The 13,639-nt window shown below is 42.1% G+C and overlaps 1 long non-coding RNA gene across 1 annotated transcript; it reads right to left on the bottom strand.

Annotated features, from left to right (window-relative positions):
- Window positions 1-11,523: 11,523 nt before the first annotated feature.
- LOC142740869 (uncharacterized) lies at window positions 11,524-12,340 on the bottom strand. The gene is made up of 3 exons (XR_012880898.1): window positions 12,279-12,340; window positions 11,798-11,878; window positions 11,524-11,610 (listed from the first exon to the last, which is right to left on the bottom strand). It is a non-coding gene; the product is annotated as an uncharacterized LOC142740869 (long non-coding RNA).
- Window positions 12,341-13,639: the final 1,299 nt, after the last annotated feature.

Below are 13,639 nucleotides of genomic sequence, written 5' to 3' on the forward strand. Positions count from 1 at the left end.
AATGGCGTGCCTTCCCTTCTGAGTCCCGCCGCTTGCCCAAACAGCAGTTTATGACCACATGTTGGGCATTTCCGTACTCTGGAGAAGTTGCTTTACAAATGTTCGGGTGTTTTTCCGCATTTATTTGTTGAAAAAATAAAAAATTCTGAGGTAAAGCTACATCTTATTGGAAAATAATGTAATTTTTCATTTTCACTGCCCAATTCTAATGAAATCTATGAAATACCTGTGTGGTCAAAAGGCTCACTACACCCCTCGATAAATTCCACTAGGGGTGTAGTTTCCCAAATGGAGTCACTTTTGGGGGGTTTCCTTTGTTTTTGCACCACAAGACCTCTTCTAACCTGACATGGTGCCTGAACTATAATTTAAGAAAAGGAAGGCCAAAAAATCCACTAGGTGCTCCTTTGCTACTGGGGCCTTTGTTTCAGGCCCGTAGCACACTAGGGCCACATGTGGGATATTTCTAAAAACTGAAGAATCAGGGCAATAAATATTCAGTTGTGTTTCTCTGGTAAAAGCCTTCAGTATTACAGGAAAAATGGATTAAAATTGAGTTTCTGCAAAAAAAAATGAAATTTGCAAATTTCTCTTCCACTTTGCTTTAATTCCTGTGAAACGCATAAAGGGTTAACAAACTTTCTAAATGCTGTTTTAAATACTTTAAGGGGTGCAGTTTTTAAAATGGGGTGATTTGTGGGGGTTTCTAATATATAAGGCCCTCAAAGCTACTTCAGATCTGAACTGTACCCTAAAAAAATAGGCTTTTGAAATTTTCTTGAAAATTTGAGAAATTGCTGCTAAACTTATAAGCCTTGTAACGTCCTAGAAAAATAAAAGGATGTTCAAAAAATTATGCAAATATAAAGTAGACATATGGGAAATGTTAACTAGTCACTATTTTGTGTGGTATAACTATCCGTCTTACAAGCAGATACATTTGAAGTTAGAAAAATGCTAATGTTTGAAAATGTTCTCAAAATTTTGGTGTTTTTCACAAAAAATATTGAATTTATCGACCAAATTTTTTCACTAGCATAAAGTACAATATGTTACGAGAAAACAGTCTCAGAATCGCTCGGATAGGTAAAAGCATTTCCGAGTTATTACCACACAAAGTGACACATGTCAGATTTAAAAAAATGAGGCTGTGTCATTTGGTCCAAAAGTGGCTGCGTCCTTATCCCTTGCCGCCATAGTCATTCTTTGTTTTTCCATTTACGCTTTTTCCTTCTTGCATTCCAAAAGCCATAACTTTATTTTTCCGTCCATAGCCTTATGAGGACTTGTTTTTTGGGGGACGAGTTGTATTTTTTAATGGCACTATTTAATGTACCATATAATGTGCTTGGACCAGAAATGTAATTATTTGTAGGGTGAAATGGGAAAAAAAAAACAATTCCTCCGTTGCTTTTTGGGTTTTGTTTTTGCGGCGTTCACTGTGCAGTAAAAATGACATACTAACTTTATTCTGCAGGTCAATACGATTACAGTGACTCCAAATTATTATTTTTTTATGATGTAATGCTGTCTGTTACAAAGACAAAACTATTTGTTATAAAAAGCAAATTGTTTTGTGTTGCCATAATACGAGAGCCATAACTTTTTATTTCTACATCGATGCAGCGGTTTGAGGACATGTTTTTTTTGCGGGGCAAGCTGTAATTTTCGTTCGTTTCTGTACATACAGCTTTTTGGACACTTTTTAGTTAATTTTTTTCTGGTAGCTTTGATGATCAAAAAAAAGCAAAATTGGCGTTTTTCTTTACGACGTTTATCCTTATTAAATAAAGTTATATTGCAATAGTTCGGACTTTTACGGAAGCGGCGATATCAATTATATTTATTTTATTTATTTTTTACATTACTTTAGGGGAAAAACAAGGTTATTTTTCCATACTTTTAATATTTCAATTTTTTTTTTACATTACTGAAGTCTTAATTTAATCTTTAAATTTTTAAACCCCCTAGAGGACTTGAACAAGCGATCGTTTGATCGCTGGCTCAATACACAGCAATGCCAACTCTTTCTAATGGCTTAAATGCTGCGGTCACTATTGACCACAGCATTTAAGTGGTTAAACTGCTGAAATTGGAGTTATCTTCGATCCTAGCTGTTACAGTGAAATGTTGCCTGCAAATGTTGCCGTACTCCACCTTCCCGGCCATGATGTACACTTATGTTAAATGTCAGAAAGGGGTTAAACTGGTCAAAATACCATCATTCTAAATTCACATTTGCTAGCAATGAATAAATGATCAATTCGACCTGGAATTGATCTTGAAAAGGGGTTTTCCCACCAAATACATTTATTAGCTATCCACAGGATAAGTGATAAATGTATGGTCACCGATTTCTAAAATCGTGGCCCAGCGTCCCCTTTATTTCCTTATCCACGTTACCATGGTTCAAGTTCAAATGGAGCAGCGATCAAGCACATGTGCTGCAACGCCTTATAAACTCTATGAGATTGTGGATGGATGATAAATGTATTTGCTCTATTGCATCTAAAATATAAAAATTAGGCAACTTTGCAAATAATTTGTATTAATATTTAATATGGTTTTGTGTCTGCATCTCCTATGCAGAACTATATGTCTCCATGGTAACAGAATGCAAGCAAACCTTCTGAAGTCTGATCTAGCACTCATACTCCCTTCCTTCTGTTCCATACTCCTTGCTAACATAAATTTGGTAGGTGTCTGAAAGTTTTCTTTGCAGAAACATACAGTGTACTATGCATGTAACATGTGCAATAGTGTATGAAGCTCTATTAATGCAGAACAATATTCAGTGGTGCTGAAATTATTGTGAAATCTATCAAATACTTTTGGATACATTTGACAAAGAATATGATACATTTTCATCTAAGTAAAGATTAGTTAAACTGGTAACTATTGGTCAGTCTTGCACATTCGCTTGTGGCCCACTCCAATGCTTAAATTTTACGGATCGTCATTGGTTATCTTAAATTAAAACTTTGGGTTGAAGGTCAAATGTTAGAATTACGAGTTTCAATTTCAGCAAATGTAACATTTTTTTTATCCATTTTCTACTCCTCATTTCACACAACATTCTTCTGATTTTCTTCTGGCTCACCAAATAGCCATAAAATTGGTTTAATCTATTAAGAAGGCTTACATGTTTAATCTATTGATTTAGCCAATGAAAGATAAACTCCATACAAAAATGAAACATTCAAAGTAAATGGGACCTTGGGCAACAAGCAATGTAGGACCCTCGCCATTTTTATACAGTTTTTCTCGTAACATTAGCCCACAAAATGCCACCATATAGCCATTTAGTGCCAAGACAATGATACTAAAATATTAACTATAAAAGGTTGGTCGTGTTGTCAATGACTCACTTATTCTCACATGGTGTAACCACTTTGGCCATTCAGGGGCAGCTTGAAGTATACATACATAGTGCTAAATGTAACTGCTGAGACCTACTTCTCAGCCTGCCTCTCATCTCCCTGCATGGACCATTCTACCTCAGGTAGGTGTTGTGAGTTTAGTGGTGAAAATGCTGGTGACAGGTTCCCTTAATAAACATGTTGTTTTAGTCAGCAGATTTATCCAAACTGTCTAAAATAAAAACTCTTTGTTGCCCATAACAACCAATCACAGCACAGCTTTCATTTTACCAGAGCAGTATAATAAGGAAAGCTGAGCTCTGATTGGTTGCTATGGGCATGACATCACCTAGAGACAGACATCAATGTAATAGAGGTACATACATACACAGCTAATGAGCTGTTACAATAATTCCACCATTATTCCTATTCAGTTAGCCCATAGATGTTATGTAACCCTGTTAATTGAATGCCAAAGGTCACATGATGTGTGTGTGTGTGTGTGCGTGCGCGCGTGTGTGTGTGTGTGTGTGTGTGTGTGTGTGTGTGTGTGTGTGTGTGTGTGTGTGTGTGCGTGCGTGTTGGGGGGGTGAATGCACTGCAGACGACAACAGTACTTTACTTCTATAAACAATGCCATGTCCAAAATGAGAGCTAATGGCAGAAGAAAAAGCTGATGCTAAACGTCGCAAAGCCAATCATGACAGAACAAGGCGCCAACAACGAGCTGCAGATGAAAGGAATGCTGAACTTCAGTGTTTGCGTGATCATCATAATGAAATTACACCACAACAAACTGAAGCTGAATCTCATCACATGTGAATATTGCAGAAGCACAAAACATGACCCCAAAAAAAGGGCAAAACTCAGCAATCAAAAAGCTGAAAGGCAACTCAGAAACATAAAACAAGAACGGCCTGAAGGAACTATTCGATGGCATCAAAGCCTGCAATAATAGAGATGACAGAGCTCTCTGAAAATGCTACACGCTATAAGGCCTTAAACGACATACATGATGAAAATTCTGTTGCAAGACATTCATGTGGCACTGTGAATTTTGTAATGCTAAACACTTTCCAAGAGAAAGACCTAGAAAGTTTTCTAAATGTTGCTCAAAATCAGTAGTAAAATTAGATCACATTCGAATTTCCACATTAATTGAACAACTTATGAGATATCAGCATGGTCATTCTAAAAACTGTGTGGATAAAATACGGTCAATTAATAGTTCTCTTGTATTTGCATCAATGGGAGCACAAATGGCATCTCCACCAGGTTATGGCCCTTATTGTTTTAGAATAAATGGATTAATATATCATCGTGCACAGGGCCGTCCTTAGGGTAGATGGCGCCCCGTGCGAAATTATCTTTCTGCGCCCCACGCCTTTATAAAAAATGCCCTATAAAAAAGCATAATTCCTCCCCACAGTATAATGCCCTATATAGTGCCCCCACACAGTGTAATGCCCCTTTAGTGCCCCACACACAGTATAATAATATTTAATAATGTAATATATTATAACGCCTTCAAGGACACAGTATTTTGTCCCCTAATTGTGCCCACACAGTGTTATGCCCCCTAAGTGCCACACACATTATATTGCCCCCTGTAGTGCCCCTACACAGTATGAAGTTCGCTTAGTGGCCTCCACAGAGTATAATGCCCCCACAGCCCCCCTTGTAGAAAGTGCACCTGTAGATTGTGCCGTACATCCTCCCTGTAGACAGTGCCATAATCCCTCACCTCCTCCTTGTAGACAGTGCCATCGAGCCCCCACCTCCCTCTTGTACACAGTGCCCCCCACCTCCCCCTTGTAGACAATGTCATACAGCCCCCACCGCCCCTTTGTAGACAGTGTCATACAGCACCCACCTCCCCCTTGTAGAGAGTGACATACAGCCCCCACATTCCCCTTGTAGACAGTGCCATACTGCCCCCCACCTCCTTGTAGACAGTGCTATACAGCCCCCCACCTCCCCCTTGTAGACAGTGCCATACAGCCCCACCTCCTTGTAGACGGTGCCATACAGCCCCCACCTCTCCTTTGCAGACAGTGCCCCCCAAACAAAAAAAATTGTACTCATCTAGGCCCCATTCCCACGACGAATGGAGCTTATCCACAATGCTGATGACAGGATCCTTGCGTAGGCCGGCTTGATCCAGAGATGTCATCATGCCGACTGCGCAGGGATCCTGATCCTGCGCCTCATAGGCTGCAGGCGCCTCTGTAGCCTGGTACAGAGTTTCCCAACCTTTTCGGACTTGAGGCACCCCTGGAAAAAAAAAAATCCTCAGGGCACCCCTACCAAAAATTGTTTAGAGAAAGACAGAAAATAGCTAAAAATAAGCACTACATTCTTAGGGTATGTTCACACAGCATTTTTTGTAAGGCAGAAAAAATCTGCTTTTGAATTGACAGCGTTATTTGATGGGGGTTTTTTTGTGGGGTTTTTTTAAGCCGTTGAAGCGAATGCAAAAGACGCAGCAAAAAAAGCTCCAAACGAGCGCCACAGCTATTTTCTTCCTACTATTAATTTCAATTTGAGGTCAGAGGTGGAAACCACTTGAAGACCATCAGCCCCCCCCACTCACAGTGAAATAACCATCAGCCCCCCACTCACAATAAAATGGCCATCAGTCCCTCCACTCACAGTAAAATGACCATTAGCCCCCCACTCACAGTAAAACAACCATCAGCCCCACACTCACAGTAAAATGACCATTAGCCCCCCACTCACAGTAAAATGACCATCAGCCCCTCCACACGCAGTAAAATGACCATTAGCCCCCCACTCACAGTAAAACAACCATCATCCCTCACTCACAGTAAAACAACCATCATCCCCCCACTCACAGTAAAACCACCATCGGCCCCCCACTCACAGTAAAACAACCATCAGCCCCCCACTCACAGTAAAATGACCATCAGCCCCTCCACTCACAGTAAAATGACCATTAGCCCCCCACTAACAGTAAAACAAGCATCAGCCCCCCACTCACAGTAAAACGACTATCAGCCCCCACTCACAGGAAAATTACCATCAGCCCCCCACTCACAGATGCCCCCTGTAGATAGTGCCACACAGCCCCCTTGAAGGTAGTGCCACTCACAGATGCCCCCTGCAGGTCGTGCCACACAGACCCCTGTAGGTCGTACCACACAGCCCCCTGTAGGTCGTGCCACACAGCCCCCTTGTAGGTAGTGCCAGAAATCCCCCCTTGCTGCACAGCCCCCTTGTAGGCAGTGCCACACAGCCCCCTGTAGGTAGTGCCACAAGGCCCCCTTGTAGGTAGTGCCACACAGCCCTCTTGTAGGTCGTGCCACACATCCCCCTGTAGGTCGTGCCACACAGCCCCCTGTAGGTCGTGCAACACAGCCCCTTTGTAGGTAGTACGGATGTCATGATATCTGAATTTGGACTTCGATACCGATACTTCGTGTAGTATTTGCGATTTCGATACCAAAACGATACTTTGCCAACAGTAATAAAAAAAAATAAGTTCTTCCATTTTTTGATGTGAGGCGCGTAGTGAGATGCAGAATTTAACCTCCATTTGCCTCACTTTAATAGTAATTAACCCCATCATGTTTCTCAGTCATAATGGGTTAATGTGTGAGGTACATGATGGGGTTAATTACTATTAATGTGAGGCACATGGAGGTTAAATTCATCACATCTCGTGCCTCACATTAATAAGTGAAAGAAGTTTTATATTTTTTTTTTTTACAGCGTACACATCATAAATGACGCAAAAAAATTGTTGTGCAGGTTATTACGGCCGCGCTAATACCGAATATGTGTATATTTTATGTATTGAGACTTATTTTAATGTTTATTGTAAAAAAACGGCGTATGTGTATTTTTTAAAATTTAATATTACTTTATGTTTTTACTTTATTTTTAAACTTTAATATTCCGGCATATATCAGATATATGGCAGTACATTATCCTGTGTATGTATTGTACACAGGCAGTTGTTAGGGCATACCTCAGTATGCCCTAACAACAGGAAATATGGTAAGACAGCCCTGTGGTTCTTCAATAGACCCTCGGCTGTCTGCCCATATATGGTATGGCCCTCGATCGCGTCACAGGAATTCCCTGTGACGCGATCCAGGGGCATCCCCCCTCCTCACTTTCCCCTGAATGCTGCAGTCAGATGTGATCGCAGCATTCAGGCGAATAGCGGCAGATATGAGAGGTTTCTCTGATCTCCACCGTTATAGAGCGGGGCTGCGGATGTGTAATACAGCCATTGCCCCGCTCCTGACATTAAGTGCACGCGCGGTCAGCATGAGGTGATGCGGCCGGCGCTGCACTAATGAGCGGCGGTGCAGACACCGAAGACAGAACACGGGGGTGTTTTGCAGTGCGGCCGCCATGTTCTGTCTTCAGGGCCGCCGCTCGTTAGTGCAGCGCTGGCCGCATCGCATCATCCTGACGGCGTGCACTTGTCAGGACTCAGGAGCGGGGCAATGGCTGTATTACACAGCCGCAGCCCCGCTCTCATTCATCATGTATTACAATACTTAGCTGTGTGGCCGCACAGCTTAGTATCGAAATACATGAAACAACGGTATCAAACTATTTTGGGATGCACAGTATCGAAACAGTATCGAAGTTTCGATGAATTGTGCATCCCTAGTAAGTAGTGCCACAAATCCCCCCCTTGCCGCACAGCCCCCTTGTAGGTAGTGCCACACAGATCCCTTGTAGTGCCACACACCCCCTTGTAGGTAGTGCCACACAGCCCCCGTGTAGGTAGCACTCCCTTCCTGTAGATAGCGCCACTGTAGCTCCATATATGAACAGTGACATCAGGGGCAACTAATTCCTGAAGCGGAATCCCTGTCCACAGCGTTGCCGACCCTGTGACTTTGGATTCCACTCCAGGAGAAGCCCCTGACGTCTCTGTCCATTTAGTCGGGGGTGCTATCTACAGGGGTTCTGCAAAAAAATCTCCTCCTCCTCACATCCACTTCGCGCTATGAGGAGAGAAAGCACTTCCGTGGCAGTTGTCCAGAGGAGTGTCATGGCACCCCTGGAGGGCTCTCATGGGAACCTCATGTTGGGAACCACCAGCCTAGTAGATCACAGAGCAGGGAGATACCTCCATGCTCTGCTATAGTGTTGAATAGTATCTGCGTCTTTAGCAGGGCCGTATTTACAACTCACGCTGCCCTAGGCACTAAGCCTGAATATACCCCCATTAAAGGCCTATTTAGTTTAGCCAATTATCATCATGATTCACTAGTTTCTGACCAATTATAATGATATTTGGTCAGTGTTAACCAAGGAGAAGATCAATGATAAAAACTTTGCTTATCGTTAATCTCAAATGTGAAAAAAAAAGGTAATACACCCTGCAGTAGTCATAGCGATGCGTATTCTGTTCTGAGCGTAGCCCGGCCTCCAGGGATGACGATTCATCCCATGTGACAGCTGCAGCCAATCAAAGGCTGCATCGGTCACAGCAGGAGGTCGGGCTATGCCCAGAGAGAGAGAGGGACTACGGCTGGGAGTATTAGCTTTTTTTTAAAATTTATTTCTGCAGTCTTTCCGCCCAAAAAACTGCACCAAAATTTGGTGCCGTTTTTCAGGTGAAATTCCCTGCGGTTCTCAGGACGTATACACTGTGTCGTTTTTATGTATCCACCCTGTTTGTTCCTACCCTTATAATCAAGTTGTTCTCCCCCACAAATATTATCTCTAAGGGTAAGGCCACACGGAGCGGCCCTGACACGGTCGCAAAGCAGCTAACAACCATGTTCGGAGCGGCTGTCAAACAGCCTGTTAGTGGCCGCACGTATTCCAGTTACATTCGCATGCGCACTGCCGCTCCATTCATTTTCTATGGGAGCGCCGGAGATAGCCAAGTGCAGTGTTCGGCTTTTTCGGGCGCTCCCATAGAGAATGGATAGGGGGTAAGTTGTTGTAACTTGCAAAATCGTGCGGCCATAAAGGGTGTATTAATTCATGGCCGCACTAATGGCCGCATTAATTCAATTTTGCAGATAAAGGGACGGTTTACCCGCGTTAACGTGCGGCCATGAATTAATACACCCTTTATGGCCGCACGATTTTGCAAATTACAACAACTTACCCCCTATTCATTCTCTATGGGAGCGCCAGAAAAAGCAGAACACTGCACTCGGCTATCTCTGGCGCTCCCTTAGAGAATGAATGGAGTGGCAGTGCGCATGCGAATGTAACCGGAATACCTCTTAACGAGGTATTTGACAGCCACTCCTACATAGAGCCAGCGCGGTTGTTGGCCACGTTGCGACAGTGTGAGGGCCGCTCCGTGTGGCCGTACCCTAAAGAATCCTTTCTCCTCATACATAACGCCAAGTTCCCCTCCCCCATGATTCAGAATAAGCTCCTACACCACATAATAAACTATACAGAAGTCCCCCTCCTCACAAAATGCATTTATAAAGAATCCCCCCACACTCCTATAGCATTTAGGGCAATGTCTCCTCACCTTCAAAACCGATCTGTAAAAAATACACACACACAAAGCACCTATAACCTAGTCTCCCCTCCCCACAAAATCGATCTTTGCAAAAAACAAAACAAAAAACATCCTGTTACACATCACTTAAAGCTCCCTCTTTCCTCCTCCATCACACAGCACATAAATAAACATGGATTAACGTAAAGCTGCTGCTCTTACCTGACACCGGAGCTCTGTGGAGGAGTCTTCACTGTGGCAGCAGCACAGCAGGAAGGAGCTGCGGGAGGCTCTGAGTCTGTGTGACTGTGCAGTATGGGCTGTGCTGATTGGTGGAGCAGACAGAGGCCCCTGCTGCTCCACCAATCAGCACTCACTTCACACAGCAGTGGAGATCAAGGAACATTTCTCCTCTCTTATGTGCGGCTCGTACCCGCTGGCGCCCCCCTTACAGCATGGCGGCCGCCCCCCTGTGCGACCGCACGTGTCGCACATAGCTAAGGCCGGCCATGATCGTGCAGGAGCATTGCATCCTCATAATGGCAAGCAGCACAATTGTTGATCATGATGAAGCTGCCACCCAAAGAATTCAAATTCCAGAAAATAGTGATTGTAATGAAGATCTATTGCAAACCATAAGTACATTCAGGACACAAAATAATCCATTTGCAGAAGGATGTAAAATGCTTTATGAGGTTCAACAAGGGAGTATTAAAGATGTTGAAATTAATAATGCAGTTTCTTCTCAAGTATCAATGACCGTTATTAAAGATAGCAGAAATGCTCCAAAATCTAATGAAGTTTAAATCTTCTAATGTTAATGACAGATTTGTAAAGAATCATGATATTAATATGTAAAACACAAGCCGTGTTGCCAACGACTCACTTTTTAAAAAAGAAGGCGTAAGGCCCCCGCTCTTCAACCACGCTGGGAGAGTCCACTACTCAATAGCCCTCCCCTTCCTCCGCTGCAGGAAGAGGCTTATTAAGCAGTGGAATCTCCCCGCGTGGGTGTAGAGTGTAGAGCGGGTTACATTGCGCCAGTACAAGGGTATTGAGTAGGGGTGGTCTATCACTATCTTTAGGTCAGTATTTGGATAACGTCAGTATAATAGATATAGGGGGGAGCAAAAAAAAATAAAAATAAAACCATTAAAAAAAAACAACTATAAAGCAACACGTGGAAGGTGTCCACATCTCCTGCCCTGGGAGGATTATCATCCCGCAAATGCTTCCACATTTTATATTTTAATGTTTCATGAAAAATGACCAACAAGAGTTTTCTAGAGCCCATTGTATTTTTTGCACAATGGGCATACAGGGGGTAGTGTTGTAACACATAGGAGACAGTGATGGCATACAGGTGACAGAGAGGTGGTATACCCATGGTACAGTAATGGCATACAGGGGACAGTGATGGCATACCCAGGGTACAGAATGTGGTTTACAGGGGACAATGAAAGCATACAGATGACAGAGTGATGACATACAGGGGGCAGAGATGTCATACAGGTGGCAGAGTGATGGCATATTAGGGGGCAGACTTTTTTACAGCCTGTTTTAGTTTTTCACAGAATGGGCTTTATTGCTTGTAGTTCCATAAATGGCCAGCGTAATACAACTCTAATGTGCCTAAATAATATTAGCATACAATGCTAGATAACACTGGGTTATTTTTATTTGCTTACCTGCATGGAAACGGGGGCCCTGGGCATTTGCCAAGTTTGCCACCCCCTAAAACCGACCATGGTGATATGTTAATTGATTCTCATTACACAGGCGTCAATGGTCTACCTAGAGAGGGAAATTTTAAAAATGACAGTTGGGCATGAGGCATTGTCTAATGTGTCTTAATTGCAGCTTTACTCACTTCGATCCATTAGGTACCCTGCTACAGTGTAGAATTATTTGGTATCACGTTATTTGTTTTAGTAGCAAGTTGCAGTGATTCTACTGATGGTTAGTCCAGTACAATACTTACTACTCTGAGGTTGTTGTGTTTTTCAAGTAAAGCAGAGCCATCCAAACTCACACCTATTTATCATGCCATTGAGTGACATTCCTAAATGAATAAAGGAGCTAATTATTCGAGAGGTTCACATACTTTGTCCAAGAAAAACATGTAATATTGCATCATTTTGACAATAACTTTGGATACTCTATTTATATTATTATATAATCTTCTGAAATTCTAAGGTTGCCACAAATATTATAACTCTGCTGAATATCGCTAACATTTTATGAATTGTAGAAAAGTGTATAATTATACATTCTAAAAATTATTATTTTCTAAATATTAATATTTTTGCAATTGTAGAAGATTTTTATGTACTGGGGAAACCTAAAAAGAACCAGTCATGGTAAAGACAGCTTTAAATGACTTTTCCCCTTAATTAGTTAATGTTACCAGCTCCACCCCACATCCCACTGATTTATGTTTTAATTTAGAACACAGGGCTTACTTAATAAATTGCTGTGCTTTGCTGCTGATAGCTCTGTGTAGCTCTCATATCCTCGATGGTGTTACAGCCATTGGTGGAGTGGGTTTTCTGTTGTCAATTATAAACGATGATTGTGTATCATTTAATTATATAGCGTAATGTTCTATTATTGGTTAGAATTTAGGAGCATGACATATCAAGAACTCATTCTATCACTGTAATTTCAGTAGGTTATAGCATAAATGGGTGCTATAGCAATAAGTAATGGTCAGCACTGGATTGCGGTTATTAGATACATTAAGAATTCTACATTGAACCACACTAAAAAGAGTTGGGGGGAGGCGAAGGAGAAAAGCATAAAAGTGTTGAGAACAAATTTATTTGTAGTAACAAATTTAAATCTCAGGCGTCCATAATAACAGAATTACTCGAAATACAGGTAAAATATTTAAGGTGAGTGCCCCTGATAGTTACTATCTCAATGGCTTAGGGGTTGTCGTCCTGCTGTCCAAATACCCTGAATGATACATAAATCTGTATAGTAATGCAGACTTAGGGCCCGTTCCCATATATCTGGCGATCCATCGTGGTACAGAAACTTCAGAAGGAAACCGATGCCAGAATTGATTCCATTCTTGCTTATGGGAGCAGTTGTGGCATCAGTTGCATTCGTTCTTCCTTAATCTCACAGAAAAGCGGTGCATGCTTTGGACACCGGATTGATGCACAAAATAAGATCAGTTGTGTCCGGCTCAGGCTAAAAACAACTGGCCGGACGCAACTGATATATGTGAACCCACCGTTACACACCTGTTTGATCTTCTATTCATGACATTGGAACAATGTCATCACTTTATGATTAGTGAGTGTATGTCCTCTAGTACCCCCACCAACACTGAGAATACAGGAGCCATAGCGCTAATTTACAAAACAGGGGAAATAAAGCATTGCACAGTTTCCATTGAAATCAATGGGCAGTCCATGTAATGGATAGACATGTCAGGACCTCCAGAGACAGAGGCACTCTTTGTAGCCACTCTCCGATCTGGCTAATTCATTAAGGTCCTGAATGAGGTATACCCCTCTATTAACTCAAAACAGAATAATAGGTTGTTTGAAAATGTATATTCACTAGTAAACTAATGGTAAAGAGGTCAGTATAAGAACAGCAAGATTTGAAATGCATAAGCGCATGTGGGACCTGTCTACTCACCATGTATATTGGCAACGTGATCTTTTAAGGAATATTTGAATAAAATAAAATCTTCTTAATACTGGAGTGCTGGATAATACTGCTTTTTCCCCCCACTATTATTGCCTTGAGCCAACAAGAATTCTGTGTACCCACCAAAAACTTGGTTCTCATTGCCTGTGACAGATAT

The sequence above is a fragment of the Rhinoderma darwinii genome, chromosome 2 (genome assembly GCF_050947455.1).
Source record: "Rhinoderma darwinii isolate aRhiDar2 chromosome 2, aRhiDar2.hap1, whole genome shotgun sequence".
Classification (NCBI taxonomy): domain Eukaryota; kingdom Metazoa; phylum Chordata; class Amphibia; order Anura; family Rhinodermatidae; genus Rhinoderma; species Rhinoderma darwinii.